General features: G+C 46.3%; 1 pseudogene; it reads right to left on the bottom strand.

Moving 5' to 3' along the window:
- Positions 1-16,307: 16,307 nt before the first annotated feature.
- LOC105540565 lies at positions 16,308-17,493 on the bottom strand (annotated as a pseudogene).
- Between the last annotated feature and the right edge of the window lie 228 nt (positions 17,494-17,721).

Genomic DNA, 17,721 nt, shown 5'->3' with positions numbered 1-17,721 from the left:
GCCATACAGGCTCACATCCATTGGAACAGCATTCCAATTCCCTGGGGCTGGAGGAGCCAAATGACTCTTCCAGCTTTGAGGTCCCAAGGAGCATCCAAAGTCTGCTAGGGTGTCAGAGGCTATCTTTGCAACCCACCTACCCAAGCTGGAAAGCAGGCTGTCTAGGTTCCCTCAATCCCAGCTACCCTAACTTACCCTTCCTCACTGTCTGCTGGGTGAGGCATTTCCCCAGGAGAACCCAGGGCAGCTTGGCTGGAGCAAGTGCTTCACTTTCTGTGGTTGTGCAGTTTGAGGTTCCTCTCTCTCCTGAGTGCCGCCCCCAACATCTGCACAGCCAGCCTGCTCACCTCCAGGTGTCTGCTCAAAAGTTACCTTATTCTGCACCTTGAAAACATGATGCTGAGTGAAAGAGGCCGGTCACCAAAGATGATACATTGCATGATTCCACTTCTATGAGATGTCCAGAATCGGCAAATCCATAGCAACAGAAAGTAGGTCAGTGGTTGCCAGGGGCTGGAGCAAAGGGGGAGTGGAGTGACTGCTTGTGGGTAGAGAGTTTCTTTTGGGGGTGATGAGAATGTTCTGGAATGAGATTGCGGTAATGGTTACACAACCCTGTGAACGTACTAAAAGCCATTGAGTTGTGGATTTTAATTGTATGGTATGCGAGTTGTATCACAATAAAGAGTTTTTAAAAAAGGAAAATAGAAATGAATTGGTTTTCTTGAAGAAGCTCTCCCCAACTGTATTTGAAACTGCAGTCCCTCTCTGCTCTTCACACGCCCCTTCATTGGGCCTTATTCTTCTCTAACCCATCTATCACCACTTGCCATGTTATCTATGGTTTTGTTTATTGTCTCGCTCCTTCACTGTGGTAAGACAAGCAGTGAACTCATCTGTCTTGCTCACCATTGGGTCCACAGGGCCTAGCACAATGCTTGACGCGCAGTAGGTATTCAATAAACAGGTGTCGAAGTCATTACCCACTCTCATCACTTATCAAATTTCCCCAGCGGTTGTGTCCCACCTGGGGGTCCCTGAACAATTATGCCTTTTAGGCATCTCTGAACGAAAATTTTATAGCAAATCTCCCTTCCTAATCCGTCTGCTCCCTCCCTCTTATTCCTTGCCACCCACTCGCAGCTGGCCTGGATGCAGCAAGGAAAGTCTCCTGAGAGACTCTGTGCCTTCCTCCCATTTCTGCACCTGCCCACCACATCTCTTACCCTGATGACTGCAATAGGCGACCTAACCTCTCTCTCTCCTGCCTCTGCCACACCTGGCCTGCTCCTCTCTCCACACAGCAGATAGAATGACCTTTTGGCAAATGCAGTTCCTATCGGCATAGTCCCTTCTTGAAAGCCTTCGGTGATTTTCCACTGCTCTCAGGGTAAAAGCTAAAAACATCTCAGCCCAATGTTGAGGCCCTTTGTGTCCTGGCCCCCTCCACTGTCATCTTCACCTGCTCCTCTCATTTACTGAGTTCCAGGCGCACTGAACACCTTGTAGGTCTTTGAACTAAAAAAGACCCTCTTGCTGTTGCTATCTGCACACTCTGTTCCCTCCGCCTGGAACACTTGTCCTGCCCCACTCTGACTTCCAGCTCAGCTTAAGGGTCGCTTTCTCCAGGAAACTTTCCCTGACTCCCAATGGATTCAGTTATGCCCTGGGGGCCCTGTGCATTCCTGTACTATATTTGTTTACTTGTGTCTGTCCCCCTAGTAGGCTAAATGCTCTGTCTGAATAGGGGTTTTGTTCAGTACAGGGCCCAGCTAGTTCCTGCTGTATATTAAGTGCTGTCTTAGTCTGTTTTGGGCTGCTATAACACGATACCACAGAATGGCTAATTTACAGAGAATATACATTTATTTGGCTCATGGTTGTGGAGGCTGGGGAGGCCAAGGGCATGGTGCCAGCATCTGGTGAGGACTTTCTTGCTGCATCATCCCCTGATGGGAGGGGAAGGGCAAGAGAGCACGTGTGCCAGAGAGCAAGAGAGACCAAACTCAGTTTTGTAACCTACTCTCAAGATAGATAACAAACACACTCCCATAATAATGACATTAATCCATCCACAAGGATAAAGCTTCATCACCTAATCACCTCTTATGGGACCCCACTCCTAACACTGTTGCATTGGGAATTAAGTTCACAATGCATGAACTTTGGGGGTCACATTCAGTTCATAGCATTCAGTCAACAAATAGATAAATGAATACATGTATCCCTTCTTCTAAGTTGTTGCTCTTGCCATTCTTCCTGCCTGCAGTGCCTCTCTCCTCCTTTCCTTCTTTCCCAATCCTGCCAGCTCTGTCAGGCGCAGTTCAAGTCCTACCTCCACTGGGAAGCCTTCCCTGATGACTCTAGCAGATATGCAATTCTCTCCCGTCTGCACCCCATGGGCCCTTGGGTGGCACAGCCCTTGAGAATTGGGCCCAAGCATGTTCTGTCTCCCCCTGTACACTGCAGCAACTTGAAAGAAGCAATGCGGTTATACCACCTCAGAGGCTCTGGCCACAGGGAGAACAGGTGCTGAGGGCAGTCAGAGAACTTGGGAGATGCCTTTGAGGATGCTCAAGCCAAGTGCACGTGTCATCCAAGACTTCATGTGTCTGAGAGTCAGAAGGGATTACAGTCAGAATAGATCTTTAAGGGCTGTTACTAATGACTATGGAGCATGCACTGTCTGCCAGGCCCTGGCTAAATTCTTTACAACAGCATCTCATGTGATCGTTACAATTGTCTCATGTGGAAGGTACTGTCAGGGTCCTCATTTTACACACGGGGAAAGTGAGGTTCAGAGAGGTGTAGTAACCTACCCTGGGTCACAGAGCAAGCAAATATCAAAGGATATATATATATATATATATATAATTTTTTTTAGTTTTTGAGACAGAGTCTCACTCTGTCACCCAGGCTGGAGTGCAGTGGCACAATCTTGACTCACTGCAACCTCCATCTCCCAGTTCAAGTGATTCTTCTGCCTCAGCCTCCCAAGTAGCTGGGACTACATGCCCGCGTCATCACACACAGCTAATTTTCGTGTTTTCAGTAGAGATGAATTTTACGCATGTCGTATAAAAGACCACCTGAGCAGGCTTAGTGTGAGCAATAAGGCTATTGATTCACTTGGGTGCAAGTGGGCTGAGTCCTAGAAAGGAGTCCTAACTCCACCGCCTATCCCAAACATATAAGAACCAATGATAATCCCACCACCCTTTGCTGACTCCTTTCTCGGACTCAGCCCATTTGCACCCAAGTGAATAAACAGCCTTGCTGCTCACGCTAAGCCTGCTCAGGTGGTTTCTTATACGGACGCGCGTAACAATGGGATTTCACCATGTTGGTCAAGCTGTTCTCAAACTCCTGGCCTCAAGTGATCCGCCTGCCTTGGCCTCCCAAAGTGCTGGGATCGCAGGCATAAGCCACTGTTTGACCTCAAAAAAGAGATTCTTAATTTCTCTCAATGATTAAGGCATGCCACCTCCACAACGTCACCCACAGATAAACCACCAGCCTCTGCTTGCATACCACTTTTGTCGGGGAGCTCCCTACATGGCAGGTCATTCTTCCATTTATTCATCCAGTTAGGGAATATTTATTGAGCAGCACTATATGAAGGCACTGTTTGCCGCTGGGGATAAAGGATGCACAAGATAACTGCTCTCATGGAACTTACATTCTAGAAAGCAGGAATGGGCTGGGCACAGTGGCTCACACCTCTAATCCCAGCACTTTGGGAGGCCGAGGCAGGCGAATCATGAGGTCAGGAGTTCGAGACCAGCCTGGACAAGATGGTGAAACACCATCTCTACTAAAAATACAAAAAAATTAACCAGGTGTGGTGGTGGGCACCTGTAATCCCAGCTACTCGGGAGGCTGAGGCAGGAGAATCTCTTGAACCCAGGAGGCGGAGGTTGCAGTGAGCCAAGATTGCAACACTGCCCTCCAGCCTGGGCAACAATGCGAGATTCCATCTCAAAGAAAGAAAGAAAGAAAGAAAGCAGGAGTAGTCAGAGGCCAATGAGAAGTAAAGATGACAGCTGTAAACTGTAAGCAGAATTACTCAGGCTGATGACGGGTTAGCGTTGTTAGGGTGAGCTGGGAAGGCCTCTCGGAACAGGTGATATGTCCAGCTGAAATTTGAATGACAAGAAAAAGCCAGACTAGAGCTGCGGAAAAGCATTCCAGGCAGAGGGAACTGCAAGTGCACAGGCCACAAGGTGGGAATGCGCAAGCAGGCGGAGCTGAAGTGTGAGTGGGGGGAATGGTGTAGAGATGAGTGTGGGGCAGGCAGGAGTCCAGGGCCTATCAGGGTTCCTCGGCCAGAATGATAGAATTGACTTCTGCAGGTGGAGCCTGAATATTTACCTCCGAGGGCCCTGGCTTGGTCTTCAGGGCCGTCACAGAACAAGCCTTCCCCTCCCTCAAGTGCCAGCCTACCAAGTGCCTGAAGGCAGCTCTCCAAAATGTGTCACTCTCCCAAGTGGGTCCCACAGCCCTGCTTTCCACTCATCTGCAGAGCAGTCATGGCTGGGTTCAGGCTCTGCCCCTGGGACTGGGTGGGCAATGCTGGGGAAATGGCTCCCCATCTGTGCTCATGTGGAACTGGTTTCTTTGGGCAAAGAGCACTTGTCAAGGATTCAGACGACAAAGTTTAAGTCGGTGAGACCTTGGATGGGTATGTCATGTTCTCAGGGCCTCAGTCTCCCCACCTGCAAAATGAGAGAGTTGAAACTTGCTCCCTGAGGGCTTCCCAGGCCTGAGATGTGCGTCCATACCTCCCCGCACAGAGGCCTGGCTCCAAGCAGGACTCTGGGAGGCAGGCAGCGGGAGGACTGGGGAGGTCGCCGCTGCCTCCCACACCCTAGTGCCTCTGCCCCTGAGACCAGGGGCAGGGATGCAGGCAGGACTCCAGCTCTGAGGTTAGCAATGGCTCTGAATCCTGCAGACCCTGTTCCTGGGGAACCGTCTGCCAGGGTCACCAATTCTCTCCTGCTTCCTTTAGCAGCCTGAAGCTGGAAGGAAGCTAGTGGAAGGTTCTGCCCCTGACCTAATGGGTAACTTCAGGCAGGCCCTTCACCTCTCTGGGCCTCTGTGTCCCCAGCACTGACCTTCCTGGTGTCTAGGAAAGGCTGCCTCAATGGGTCTCAAGGCAGCAGCAGGGTTGCCATGGTGACAGGCCAACCAGGTCCTGCTCCCAGAGGCATCTGCTGGGGTTGCAGTGTGCACCAGGTAGGGCAATGGTGCCTCAGCAGGGCCCTTTATCGGGAGAAAGACTGCCACAGTGGCCTGCAGAGGGAGTGTGCTTCACCCACAGGAGCAGGCCCGGGTCGGGTTGCAAGTCTGGTTAATGCCTCCGTGCATTAGGCCTGTCGCCCGTTGACAGGATTTTTTGTTTAATTGGAGGCATAAGAAAACAATAACATCTGTCGGCATGAGGAGAGCTGCAGGAGCACAGCCGGGAGAGCTCTTAGCAAGGCGGAGAGGGGAGTCTGTGGACTGGGCCCACACTCTGGCTGGGTAACCCTGGGCAGGTCTCTTTTCTGTGGGCTCCAGTCTGAGCTCCAGCTCTTTTCTGTGGGCTCCAGCAGCTGGAGTTGGACGCATAGCTAGCTGACTCCAAGTGTGGTCCAAAGAGCACTCTCATCAGAATTTCTCAGGGAACTTACTGAATGCAGATTCCCAGGCCCAGCCCAGCTCCTCTGACCCAGAATCTCTGAAGAAAGAGGCTCATGAATCTGCTACCACATCCTGAGTGTGTCTTGGCAGGACCTGCATCGTGGAGTGAGAACTGGCCCTGCCATTCCCAAGCATTCACCACAGGGTCTGGATCACAGGAGGTGTTAGCTGTTCCTAGGAGCAGGAAGTCAAAAGAATATGCACCAAAATGTTCATGGTGCATATTTTTTCCTTTTTTATTTATGAGCACTTGCTGATTTTCTACAGTGAACATGTATAGCAGTGCAATGGACAGAAATAATTGTGGGGAAAAATGAGATGGTTCTACGGTTTGGATGATAGCCTTGGTAGAGGCTCATGTTATATATATTTAAATTGTTGTCTTAATTGTAGGCCAGGTGCAGTGGCTCACACCTGTAATCCCAACACTTTGAGAGGCCAGGGTGAGCAGATCACTTGAGCCCAGGAGTTTTCAGATCAGCCTGGGCAACATGGTAAAACCGTATCTCTACAAAAAACAAATTGAAAAATTAGTCAGGCATGGTGGCGTGTGCCTGTGGTCCCAGCTACTCAGGAGGCTGAAGTGGGAATATCGCTTGAGCCTGGTAGGTGAGGTTGTAGTGAGTCGAGATCATGCCACTGCACTCCAGCCTGGGTGATAGAGTGAGACTCTGTCTCAAAAAATAATGAAAATAAAAATAAAATGCTGTTTTAATTGTACAACTTTCAGACTACGACAGTATTGCAGGCTTACTAAAACAAGTAAAACAATAAAGCATAAATGTGTGCACAGGCCAAGTTCTGAACTCACCCCCCACCCATCCCTACCCCTGAGGTGACCATTGTTAACAGTCCTATGGGGATTATTCCACACCATTTCTCTTGCTCACACTCGAGATTGACATCTTCTTGTATGGTCAGTTCCGGCCTTGTTATTGCTACTGTTTTTACTGAAATGAAATCAGCTTGTACACTCTTCTGCAACTTGTTTTTCTTTCTTGACAATATATCATGGACAACCCCAGAGAGAAAACAAACTCTATCTCATTTCTTTTTTGACTTAATAAATATTTGATTTTCATGGTCTGGGCATGGTGGCTCATGCCTGTAATCCCAACACTTTGGGAGGCTGAGGTCAGTGGATCACCTGAGGTCAGGAGCTCAAGACCAGCCTGGCCAAAATACAAAACTCTACTAAAAATACAAAACTTAGCCGGGCATGGTGCACATGTCTGTAGTACCAGCTACTCGGGAGGCTGAGGTGGGAGGATTGCTTCAACCCAGGAGGCAGAGGTTGCAGTGAGCTGAGATCATGCCACTGCACTCCAGCCTGGGTGACGGAGTGAGACTGTCTCAAATAAAAAAAAAATTATTTTCTTTCTTGCCTCTACAAATGGAAATAAATGAAAATAAAACCTACTCAGTAACTTCAGTATTCCAGTTTGGAACTTTGAGCTAGATCATTCCATACTTATCCACCTCCAACACACATGCACACGTACACACACACACATACCCATGCCTACAGGCATATATGCACATATATACACGTGTGCCTCCTTTCCTCTCCTTGCATTGTTGGTGAACATGAAGTCTCACCCCATGAACCCTTACCTCTGGTCAAGAGCAGGGCATGGGTCTCAGTCACCTTAGATCCTCTTGGCTGCACAGGGCTCAACACACACTGCGAGCTCAGACCCTGCTTTCTAAATGAGCATCTAAAACCATGAGCCGTCAAAGGCAGAAGTCCTGCCAGAACCAACCCCATCTCAGGACCTGGAGGTGAATTTTGTGGTGTGAGAGAAGGGTGGCTTTCATTCCTTTTTTTTTCTGAGATGGAGTCTGGCTCAGTTGCCTGGGCTGGAGGGCAGTGGCGCCCTCTCGGCTCACTGCAACCTCCAACTCCTGGGTTCAAACAATTCTTCTGCCTCAGTCTCCGAAGTAGCTGGGATTACAGACGCATGCCACCACGCCTGGTTAATTTTTGTATTTTTGGTAGAGACAGGGTTTCGCCATATTGGCCAGCCTGGTAGGCTTTCACTTTCACACAGCAACCACTTCAACCAGCGCCTCCGACCCAGAGTTGCAAACTGAGACCACATTCAGCCACATATGGGTTTAGTTTGGTCAAATCAGCATTAAAAAAATGTGTTTTAAGTTAAAACATTTGAAAACTGGGAGTTTGATATAATAATCTAGATTCCTGACTTTTCGTGAAAACTCACAGGATTTGGCAGCTCTGAGTCCACATTTCCAAATGGCCACAACTGGCTGTGGCTGAGCACTGCCTTCCAGCTTGACCCACTCCAGTCAATTACAGCACCCGCCTGGCCTCTGTAGGCCTGCCCCTAACGATGTGGAAGCAGGCCCTTGGGGGGAATCTCTTGTGGGCCACCTGGAGGAAAGACAGAGAGCTCAGGACAATCCTTGCCATGGGCTTCCTCTGGTTACTTCATTGGCTGAAATACGTTCCAAGCTACCCTTGTGTGACAAGAAGTAACACAACAATAATGAATAACAACTACATTTTATTGAGTACTTACTATATGCTGGGCACCAAGCTAAGCAATTTACTTTCAAGACTTTCAACAATTTCAAGACTTTCAACTTTCAATTTACTTAATCCTTTCAACAATCCTGTTTAGGCAGTATTGTCTCCATTGAACTGATTAAGAAACTGAGGCTCAGAGAACTTAGGTAACTTGCCCAGTTGACACCACTAGCAAGTGATGGAGCCTGGATTCCAACCAAATTCTAAATAAAGCTCAGGTACTTAGCTTTCTAGGCTCACTGCCTCAGGGAGCAATGGCGATCTGCTCATAGGCATATTAACCTAACATAGAGCGGGGAGTGGAGAGCTGTGGGCCACAGCAGCTTGCTCTTCCCACTTGGAGATAGCACACTGGAGTGATTAAAAGCACAGTTTTGGTATTAGGCAGACCTGCGCTCACAGCCCAACGCCTAGTAATACCATTTACTAGCTGTGCTACCTAAGGCAAGTGACTAAACTTCTCTGAGGCACAGCTTCCTCTTCTGAGAAATGGAAGGGATAATAACCCTGTTGCTTAGGGCAATTGGAGGGTTGAGCTATTGCATTTAAATCCTATATCTGTACAGTTCTTTGGTGGCAGCCATCAGAAACAGTTTGGCTACAAGATCAGCAAAAAGGGATATTGTCAGAGAGCAAGGTGTGGAATACACAGAGAATCCCAAGAAAAACTGAAAGAACCAGGGATGCTCCAGGAATCAAGATAACAGGAATAAGGAATAATCCTGTTGGGAGCTACTACCAGAACGGTAAGGTTTCAACCTCTTTTTCCTCCTATCTTTGATGCAGTTTCCTGGGAGATTGGCCTCTCTTGGGTCACATTCCCACCTAGGTTATGTCAGTTTCTCTGGAAGCAGAGCTTGAGGCAAGGATTCTCATGCAATATTCTGTTGAGAGTATTGTCAGGGGAAGAAGAAGTAGTGGAGCAGGACTGGGCAAAGGAAGAAGAAGCTGGTCAAGATGTGGTTTTAGGGGGCATCTAGTCTTTCAGCCTGATACTGGGGGAGCATGAATTGTACAGTGGAATTTGTCCCACCTCGAGGCAAGGGGGCTGGGTTTACTCCACATTAGTTAGTCATTGACCCCAGGCCACTCCCAGGGGAAGAGGCGTAACCTTTCAGGTAGCCCCAGGTAAATCACCTCAGGCAAGTCTCCAAGGAAGGAGGCAGCTGTGAGCCATTAGTATCCAACATTTGCAGCATAAAGTGTGTCTGGGCAGGCCACCAAAGCCATACTACACTATCCATTACTGAGTGTCCCAGCCAGCCACACAAAATGAAGGAGAGGTAATCATGTAGAAAGAAGTCAGGGTGCTATTTGCAGAAGAGGAAGAGATGGATACAGAGAGCTGGAAAAAAAGCAAATATTCACTATAAATGATTAGCCCTGAGCCTGCCCTGTGTACAGCAAACATTAGATTAATGGTGGTTATTATTATAAGTGTAACAAGATATTAAAATTGAAATGTCCAGCTGAGAGGTCAACATAGAAGAAATGCCACATTCCAGAGTAAAGAGCAAGACCGTGGCACAAAATTTACAAAGTAGATAAAGATTGTCTGCTCTCAACCCCTTATGGTATCGTGTGTGGGTTTTAAAGGGTTGAAAGTAGTTGGGGATGAGGGAGAAATATTTTGTTTTGTTTTGTTTTGAGACAGAGTCTCACTCTGTCACCCAGGCTGGAGTGCAGTGGCATGATCTCGGCTCACCACAACCTCTGCCTCCTGGGTTCAAGCGATTCTCCTGCATCAGCCTCCTGAGTGGCTGGGATTACAGGCACACGCCACCATGCCCAGCTAATTTTTTTTTTTTTTGTATTTTTAGTAGAGACGGAGTTTCACCATGTTGACCAGGCTGGTCTTGAACTCCTGATCTCAAGTGATCCGCCTGCTTCGGCCTCCCAAAGTGCTGGGATTACAAGCAGGAGCCACTGCGCCCAGCCGAGGGAGAAATATCTGAAGGAGCCGTTGATGTGCTGTGAGTCCCACCTTCTCTCAAAAGCAAGCAATGGAGGATATGTCCCCCTTCATCTCAAGAAAGGAAAACAATGTTTTAAAGTGACCACTCAGAGTTCTGCTACGGTTCAAATGTATGTGTCCCCCCAAAATTCGTATGTTGGAGCTTAAGCCCCAAGGTGATGGTCTTATGAGGTAGGGCCTGTAGGAGATGATTAGTAGAGATCAGTGCCTTATAAAAAGTCTGGAGGGAACTAGCTAGTAGCTTTCTGCCCATCTGCCTTCCACCATGTGAGGACACAGTATTTGTCCCCTCTGGAGGAAGCAGCAACAAGGTGCCACCTTAGAAGCAGAGACCAGGCCACCACCAGACATTGAATCTGCTATTGCCTTGATCTTGGACTTCCAGCCTCCAGAACCGCGACAAAGAAATGTCTGTTCTTTACAAATTACCCAGTCTCAGGTATTTTGTTATAGCAGCAGGAACAGCCTAAGACAAACTCAAGGTGTGTCTCCTGTGTTTTGGTAGACACAACAGGTTGCTATTTGACCCTGCCTGTTCCTTGTAGAGGGCATCCTTTGTGCTGGTCAGCTGCTGTGACAATGATGCAGAGGTGAAGCGGCTGCACTGGTGCTCACCCCCAGAGCTTACTAGAGCCAGAGCTTGGATTTCTTGTGAACTCATGTGGGACAGCTAGAGAGGGTGCCAGCAGGGGGTTATCTTAGGGTTTGTCCACAAGGGACTCCTGGAGGGGCAAGCAGACAGCCAAAAGGAGCTGGAGGTCTTGCTAGACAGATGCCTAGGGGCTCAGGAAGGAGAAAACCACCAGCCAGAGTAGAAATATATTCACCTTGCAAAGGACCTGCAAGTGAGCAGCTTCTCTAACTCTTCTCTCCTTCCAGAGCTCCAAAGCTAGAGAATCAGAGATCAAGGCTGTCAGATTCCTCAGGGAAGGATGCATGCAGGGGAAGAAGGCTAGAGTGCCCCTCCCTGACAGGCTTCATAACTTACCTGCAAAAAGCTCAAGCTGGGGAGTCAAGGGCTAGCAGGGAGAAGGCTCAACTTTAAGTCAAGCTGGAAGGTTTGATAATTTGGGCAGAGGGATGAACTGAGTCTATAGTTAGGAAGTGGTTGTAGGACTTTTTGTTACCTAAAGTGACCAGGAAACTGATGACTCTGCCCACATTTGCATACATGGGCAGGATAACTAGACTCATAGGATGTACAAAAAGAGAAAAAAGGAGGCAACATTCAAGTTTCTTTCACATTATAGCCTATATATTCTGTGTGTTGAAATAATGGCTATTTGAGGAAAGACAGTTGGAACCACATTTTAAATATATGACCTCGGCAGATTGGGGCCTGAGTGAGTGCTAGGCCTGAAGGTCTCTTAGGAAAACTAGGCCAGGTCATTCTGGGGTTTAGTGAGCCTGAGCCCAAGGTCACACTGTGTTGTGAGACTCAGACTCCAGCTTGGGCCCAACAGTCCTAAATCTGCATAATGCCACCTCTAAAGGGTTTAGTGCATTTGACACATGTCACACTCCCCAGGCGAGAGAAGAGGAGGTGTCTGCCCTGGAAAATGATGTATTCAAGGTCTCCAGGTTGGATCGAAGGGGTTTTCTGGCTCTCTGGGCTCCTGAACCTGGATTCTCTCATTCTGACTGTGACATGATGGCTGCCAGTGTGGCTGCTCTGATGTCATAGGCTGTGAGGGAGGCCTGTGGATTTCTCACAGCTGGGGCAGGGTGCTGGGGATGACACACCAGCCTTCCCAAGGATGGTCACAAAGTGTTATAAATGAAGTGAGAATCTCATTCTGGAACCAGTGAACTATCCAGAGCTGGAAGGGTCCTTAGAGATGTCCAGTCTCTTTACCACATTTTACAGACAGGGAAACAGTGGTGCACTTAGGGCCTGGACACACAGGGACTCAGTCTAGGCTCAGGCATGAGCAGATTTTAGCCCTGGCCCTTCCTCTGGAAGTGCATTTAGGAGGTGCCTTTGGGGCAGAAGGAAAGGTTCTCATCAAGGAACCAAGGAAAGACAGTTCAGGGGGGCACAGCGCAGGGTTAAGGATAGGCATTGTTCTCTTTGACTTTCACAGTAGGGTGTGTGCAGGGCAGACAAGGCCCTCAGGAAGGTGGCTGAGGACCTGTAATGAAGAAGGTTGGCTTCCATGTTGAGGAGTCCCACATCACTTTGCAGGCAAAGGAAAGTCCTCAGAAGGGGCAGGGTGACGGGGAGATGTAATAACAACAGCAAGTATTTGATGAGTGTTTACACTATGCTAGGCACTGTTTTAGGCCCTTTGTTTTAATTTTTATTATTTTTATTTTTAGAGAGATGGTCTTGCTTTGTCAGCCAGGCTGGGAGTGCAGTGTTCTGATCATGCAACCTTGACCTCCTAAGCTCAAGTGATCCTCCCACCTCAGCCTCCCCAGTAGCTGGGACTATAGCCAGACTATGTCTGGCTAATTTTTATTTTTTTTGTAGACACAGGGTCTTGCTATGTTGCCCAGGCTGGTCTCAAAACTCCTGATCTCAAGCAATCCTTCCACCTTGGCCTCCCAAAGTGCTGGGATTACAGGCATGAGCCACTGTGCCCGGCCCTGTGAACACTTTAGTGTGTATTATCTCAATCTTCACTCAAGCCTGTGAAGTGGGTTCTGATCTTAAACACCCATTTAACAGATGACTGAGGCAGAGAGAGAGGTGAAATCATTTGCCTAAAGTTGCCGGTTGGTTGGAGTCAGGACTCCAGCCCCAAAGTCTGCCTCAAGAGCCCACCACACTAAAGCTCTGCCCCGCCACCTGTGAATGTCATAGGAGGAGCACCCTGGTGGTCAGAGGTGCACCATCGTAGATGGAGATCTGGGGCAGGAAGAATGGCTAGAAGCCTGTAGAGTCTCCTCCGATAACCAAGGCAGAACTACGGCCAATGAGAACCACACAGAGTTTGCCAGGGTTTCCTGGATTGGAAAAAGGACACGATCAAAGAATCCGCTCATTTAATGCCTTACGTTTATAAGTGAGGACATCGACACTCAGAAAAGCAAGATGAATTGTACCCAGGGACAAGCTGCTTGTCCAGGCTTGAATCCTGACGACAGGACTCCAGGGATGGGAATTGATTTTAAAATATTAATATGTTAGGCTGGGGGTGGTGGTTCATGCCTGTAATCCCAGCACTTTGGGAAGCCGAGGGGGGTGGATCACTTGAGCTTGGGAGTTTGAGACAGTCTGGGCAACATTATGAAACCTCACCTCTACCAAAAATACAAAAAAATTAGTCAGGTATGGTGGTGCATGCCTGTGGCCCCAGCTATTTGGGAGGCTGAGGTTGGAGGATCACCTGAGCCTGGGAGGCAGAGGTTGCAGTAAGCCGAGATTGTGCCATGGCACTCCAGCCTGGGTGACAGAGTGAAACCTGGTCTCAAAAAAAAAAAAAAAAAAGTTAACAATACTTTCTGGGGACAATGTGATATTCTGTTTTTTCTTTTTTAAAAAAAGCCTTGAAGGCAGTGCATTGTTGTGTATCTACAATGCTAGCTACTTGCGGGGACTGAGGCAGGAGGATTGCTTGAGCCCAAGAGTTCAAGTCTGGCCTGGGCAACATAACAAGATCCTCTCTCTTTGAAAAAAATAAAAATGTGTTTAAAATGAGCATATCTTTTGGTACTATTAGGAATTTGCCCTAAAGAATATGTATGCAAAAACATGTAATATATATTATTAATAATAATTTAATAAAAATTCCCAGCAATAAGGGGATTAGTCAAGTGAATTATGATGTATCTATTTGAAAAATACTATTCAAACTTTAGAAAAGGAGATTATGTTATAGGTTAGGAGGTCTTAACCTGTGATACAGCAATGGGTTTCAGGGGACAGAGCCTCCTAAAATTGTGAAAGGTGGATTTGTACGGAAGTGGATCTATAGCTGACTTAAAATTTTCAAAGGGCTCTGTGACCAAAATAGGCTAAAAACTACTATTAGAGAAGAATATTGATAAAACCTTATAGTTTAAAAGGTACATGAAAGAGTATCAACAATTATCAATTCATGGCCAATCTTCTTTATTCTACTCCCACCCAATTCCCTCTCCTGTGTTATTTTGAAGGGAATCCCAGATATCATTTTACTTAGAAACAGCTCAGAATATATCTCTAAAATGGCTCTTTTTTTTCGTCATTGAGAACTATTTTAATACAGCTATGAAAAGGGAAAAAAGTGTCCAGCTCTTAATTTCTTAGATATTGAAGAGGACGTAGTCATTTCGTTTATCAAATATAAGGAAAATTATTCACCATTTTGAAGCTCATCCTAGACTATGAAAATTATGTTCACTGCAGAGCAATTGTGTCTGTCATTACCTGAAGGTATCAGTATATATCTTCCTTGTCATAGGATGCATCTCTCAAAAAGCCTCGACTCCTTTGCCTCACATCTGTAATCATCATGAATCTTTTAGTTCACTTCCAGACGCATATTTTGTGTTTTCTAAAGCATCTGACACTATCTTCCTTTCTGACCCTCTTATCCATATTTCTAAAAACAGGAACGTTGTTGAGATGCACCCTTTTCGGTTAATAGATATATTCCTAAGGAGTTTTTAATTGCTTAAGCTTGTCTTTCAGGAATAATCGTCACTTTAACTTTTCCTTAGATAATATATTTTGAATTGTTAGAATATTTTTGTTGCCTTTCTCTGGGATCTAGTCTGTTTCTCCTCATTATTAAAAAATGCTAACACTTATATCTCACTTTTTCTCTAACACTGATTTAATACCTAAGAAGGTAGAAGCAACATTCATTCTCCTGGTTATATATGTGAATTTAAGTGTTAGCTTTCTTGTAATAACAACCTTTTATTACTATTCTAGCGACTACACTACTGACAGTGTAGGCCAATCGCCAGCCTGATCTCAAAGTATAACACTACAAAGTTAGTAGGGTAAGACATCTGTAGGGAAAATCCAGTGAAGAACCAGAGTATTTGGTTGTCATGTCTGTTTAATGAAGGGGATAGGTTTTGTAACCTCTCATTTTAGAAATTATATAACTGACTATTATGGTTTAATTCAGATTAATTACATCTCATGACCACTGACTGCTGAAAGCTCTGAAAAGGGTTTTGTTTTATTAAAATGTACGTTTGAGGGAGATTCACTCCCCTGTCTTATGAGTAAAAAAAAGACCTCACTAGGTGACCTAAATGAAACTTAGTGGAGAAAAGTTGCCATGTTTGGACAGAGATAAATGATATTCACGTTGTATGGTTTTAATATACTAGTACATTCTAGAACATAAAAGAATGAATTTAAACTTTACAATTTACATCAATATTTTGAATATGTAAATTTTTTATAGGAGAATGTATTACATTTTGCTGAAATTAGAACAAAGTAAAGAGAAAGGGCAAGAAAGCAACATTGCTGATCTCTCTAGTATGAAAGATTTGGAGGGAGTGTGGCAATACATATAAATGAAAAAATGTAATTGTGTTCATCATATTTAGAAATAGAATCTATGGCCAGGCGCAGTGGCTCTCGCCTGTAATCCCAGCACTTTGGGAGGCCAAAGCGGGTGGATCACCTAAGGTCAGGAGTTCGAGACCAGCCTGACCAACATGGAGAAACCCCCTCTTTACTAAAAACACAAAATTAGCCAGGCGTGGTGGTGCATGCCTGTAATCCCAGCTATGTGGGAGGCTGAGGCAGGAGAATAGATTGAACCTGGGAGGCGGAGGTTGTGATGAGCTGAGATCGCACCACTGCACTCCAGCCTGGGCTCTGTCTCAAAAAAAGAATACACTAGAGAACTGTAATCTAAAAGTACTCTGTTAACGTAAAAAATAAAGCAAGTGTAATTCTTTTAGAATATAAAATTTGAACATTCTCTGCTGAGCAGTTCCCAGATTAAGTACAAGGAATGTTTATTCATTTTCTGCCATATACTGTATGCTAAAATGATAAATACTTAGGATATAGTGGTAATGTCTTTCACATTTTTATAACATAACTCACTACATGCCATTCTTGTAGCTACCCACTCTTAGAAACTTTGTTGCCTAATAATGAGGAAGCGGCTTTGATTTCTTCCGTTTGGCAATGTATGTCTATATTGGAGCATGGCATTGGCTATGCATTGCTATTGCCTGCTGAAGTTTCTCTTTCTTGGCTCTTCTACAGTAGCAAATTGTTCTCTTTTCCATGAAGCTACTGAGAAAATAGTTTATTTCCATTTTTCCCTCCACGAAGTCTTCTGCAATATTATCAGGTTCTTCCCCAGCTTCATGGGCAGCTTTCAGTCTTGCCTGTAGGGCACTTGTACTGCAGCTCTCACAAGTTCACACTGCCTTTGTATCTTCTTTTCGAAAGCAGACTTCATTTAAGTAATTCATACTTATCTAAAACAGTTTGCCTTTTGGTTCCCAAGCTGGGATCCAAAAGGAGATTTTTTTTCTTGCTAGTTCCTCAGTACTTTTTACTAAGTCATCTTTGTCAGTAATAATTTGTTTTAGTTGAGGCAAAGTCAAAAACTGTCTAGTAATACCTCCACTTGTTCATTCATATCTGTGAGTTGTGACACACTTAGTTCTGAGAGTTCTGGAAATGCATCAGGGACATCTGGCATCTTGTAACCAAAACCATTTTGGCTTGTCAATGTTGCAGCATCTGCTGTGGAAACAGGTAATGGCAGATTTGAAAGGACGCCAACTGAAGGAGCGGCAGGCTTGGCTGTGGTATGGCTTGTTGTTGAAGAAGAAACAGTGTTAGCAACAGATAAAGAAGTGATACTCCTGTTTGCTCCTTCTGGGGGATATGGAAAAAGAAATGGAAAACCTTGAGAAGCACAAGGAGGCATCCCACTTGGGTTACTGTGTAGGTAAGGAAATGCTGTTGCAGTCAGTAGGAGCTAAAACTGGAGGATTCTTCCAAAACTCATCCAACAGACTCTGAATAATTTTTCCAAGATCTGATTGCATTGTAAAATTGTTCACTAATGGAGAGGTAACGTACACTCCTTGTTTATCCATTAAGTGATGTTGTATTGGTGGATAAACACTGATCACTGGTTTTTCCTCAGGAAATTGTGGAAGAAGCAATATATGTTAATTGTCAGGTTGTTTATGGTGAATGGCAATCTGTATTCCACATCTTTCTTTATTTTAGCTATACTGGAGTGTGAGTTCCGGAGGGACTCAATCAGGCGTTGCTTCTGCTGCTGGAGGCTGGTAAGGCCACCGGGAACCCGGCTGCGGAGGAGGAGGCGCTCTTGGTCAGGGGAAAGAGCCAGCTCATCCTCCTCCGTCCCCGGGCCGAGGCTCTGGAAGGCTCTGGCCTGCTTCTCCCAGGGGCTCGGCCCAGCGGTTCTGCGACAGAGGAGCGGGCTGGGACTTCCGTGGCCCAAGCGCTGAGGATCGCGTCTTCTCTAAGCCAGGCCTGCCTGCGCTCCTCGGGTTCCGGGGGACATGCTATGAACGGCAGGCAGCTGGAGAGGGGAACCTGCTGCCCAGAACAGGCAGTCCC

The sequence above is a fragment of the Mandrillus leucophaeus genome, unplaced genomic scaffold (assembly GCF_000951045.1).
Source record: "Mandrillus leucophaeus isolate KB7577 unplaced genomic scaffold, Mleu.le_1.0 Scaffold222, whole genome shotgun sequence".
Taxonomy (NCBI): domain Eukaryota; kingdom Metazoa; phylum Chordata; class Mammalia; order Primates; family Cercopithecidae; genus Mandrillus; species Mandrillus leucophaeus.
Note: the sequence above shows the minus strand (reverse complement) of the source record. Positions and strands in the feature narration are given on the sequence as shown.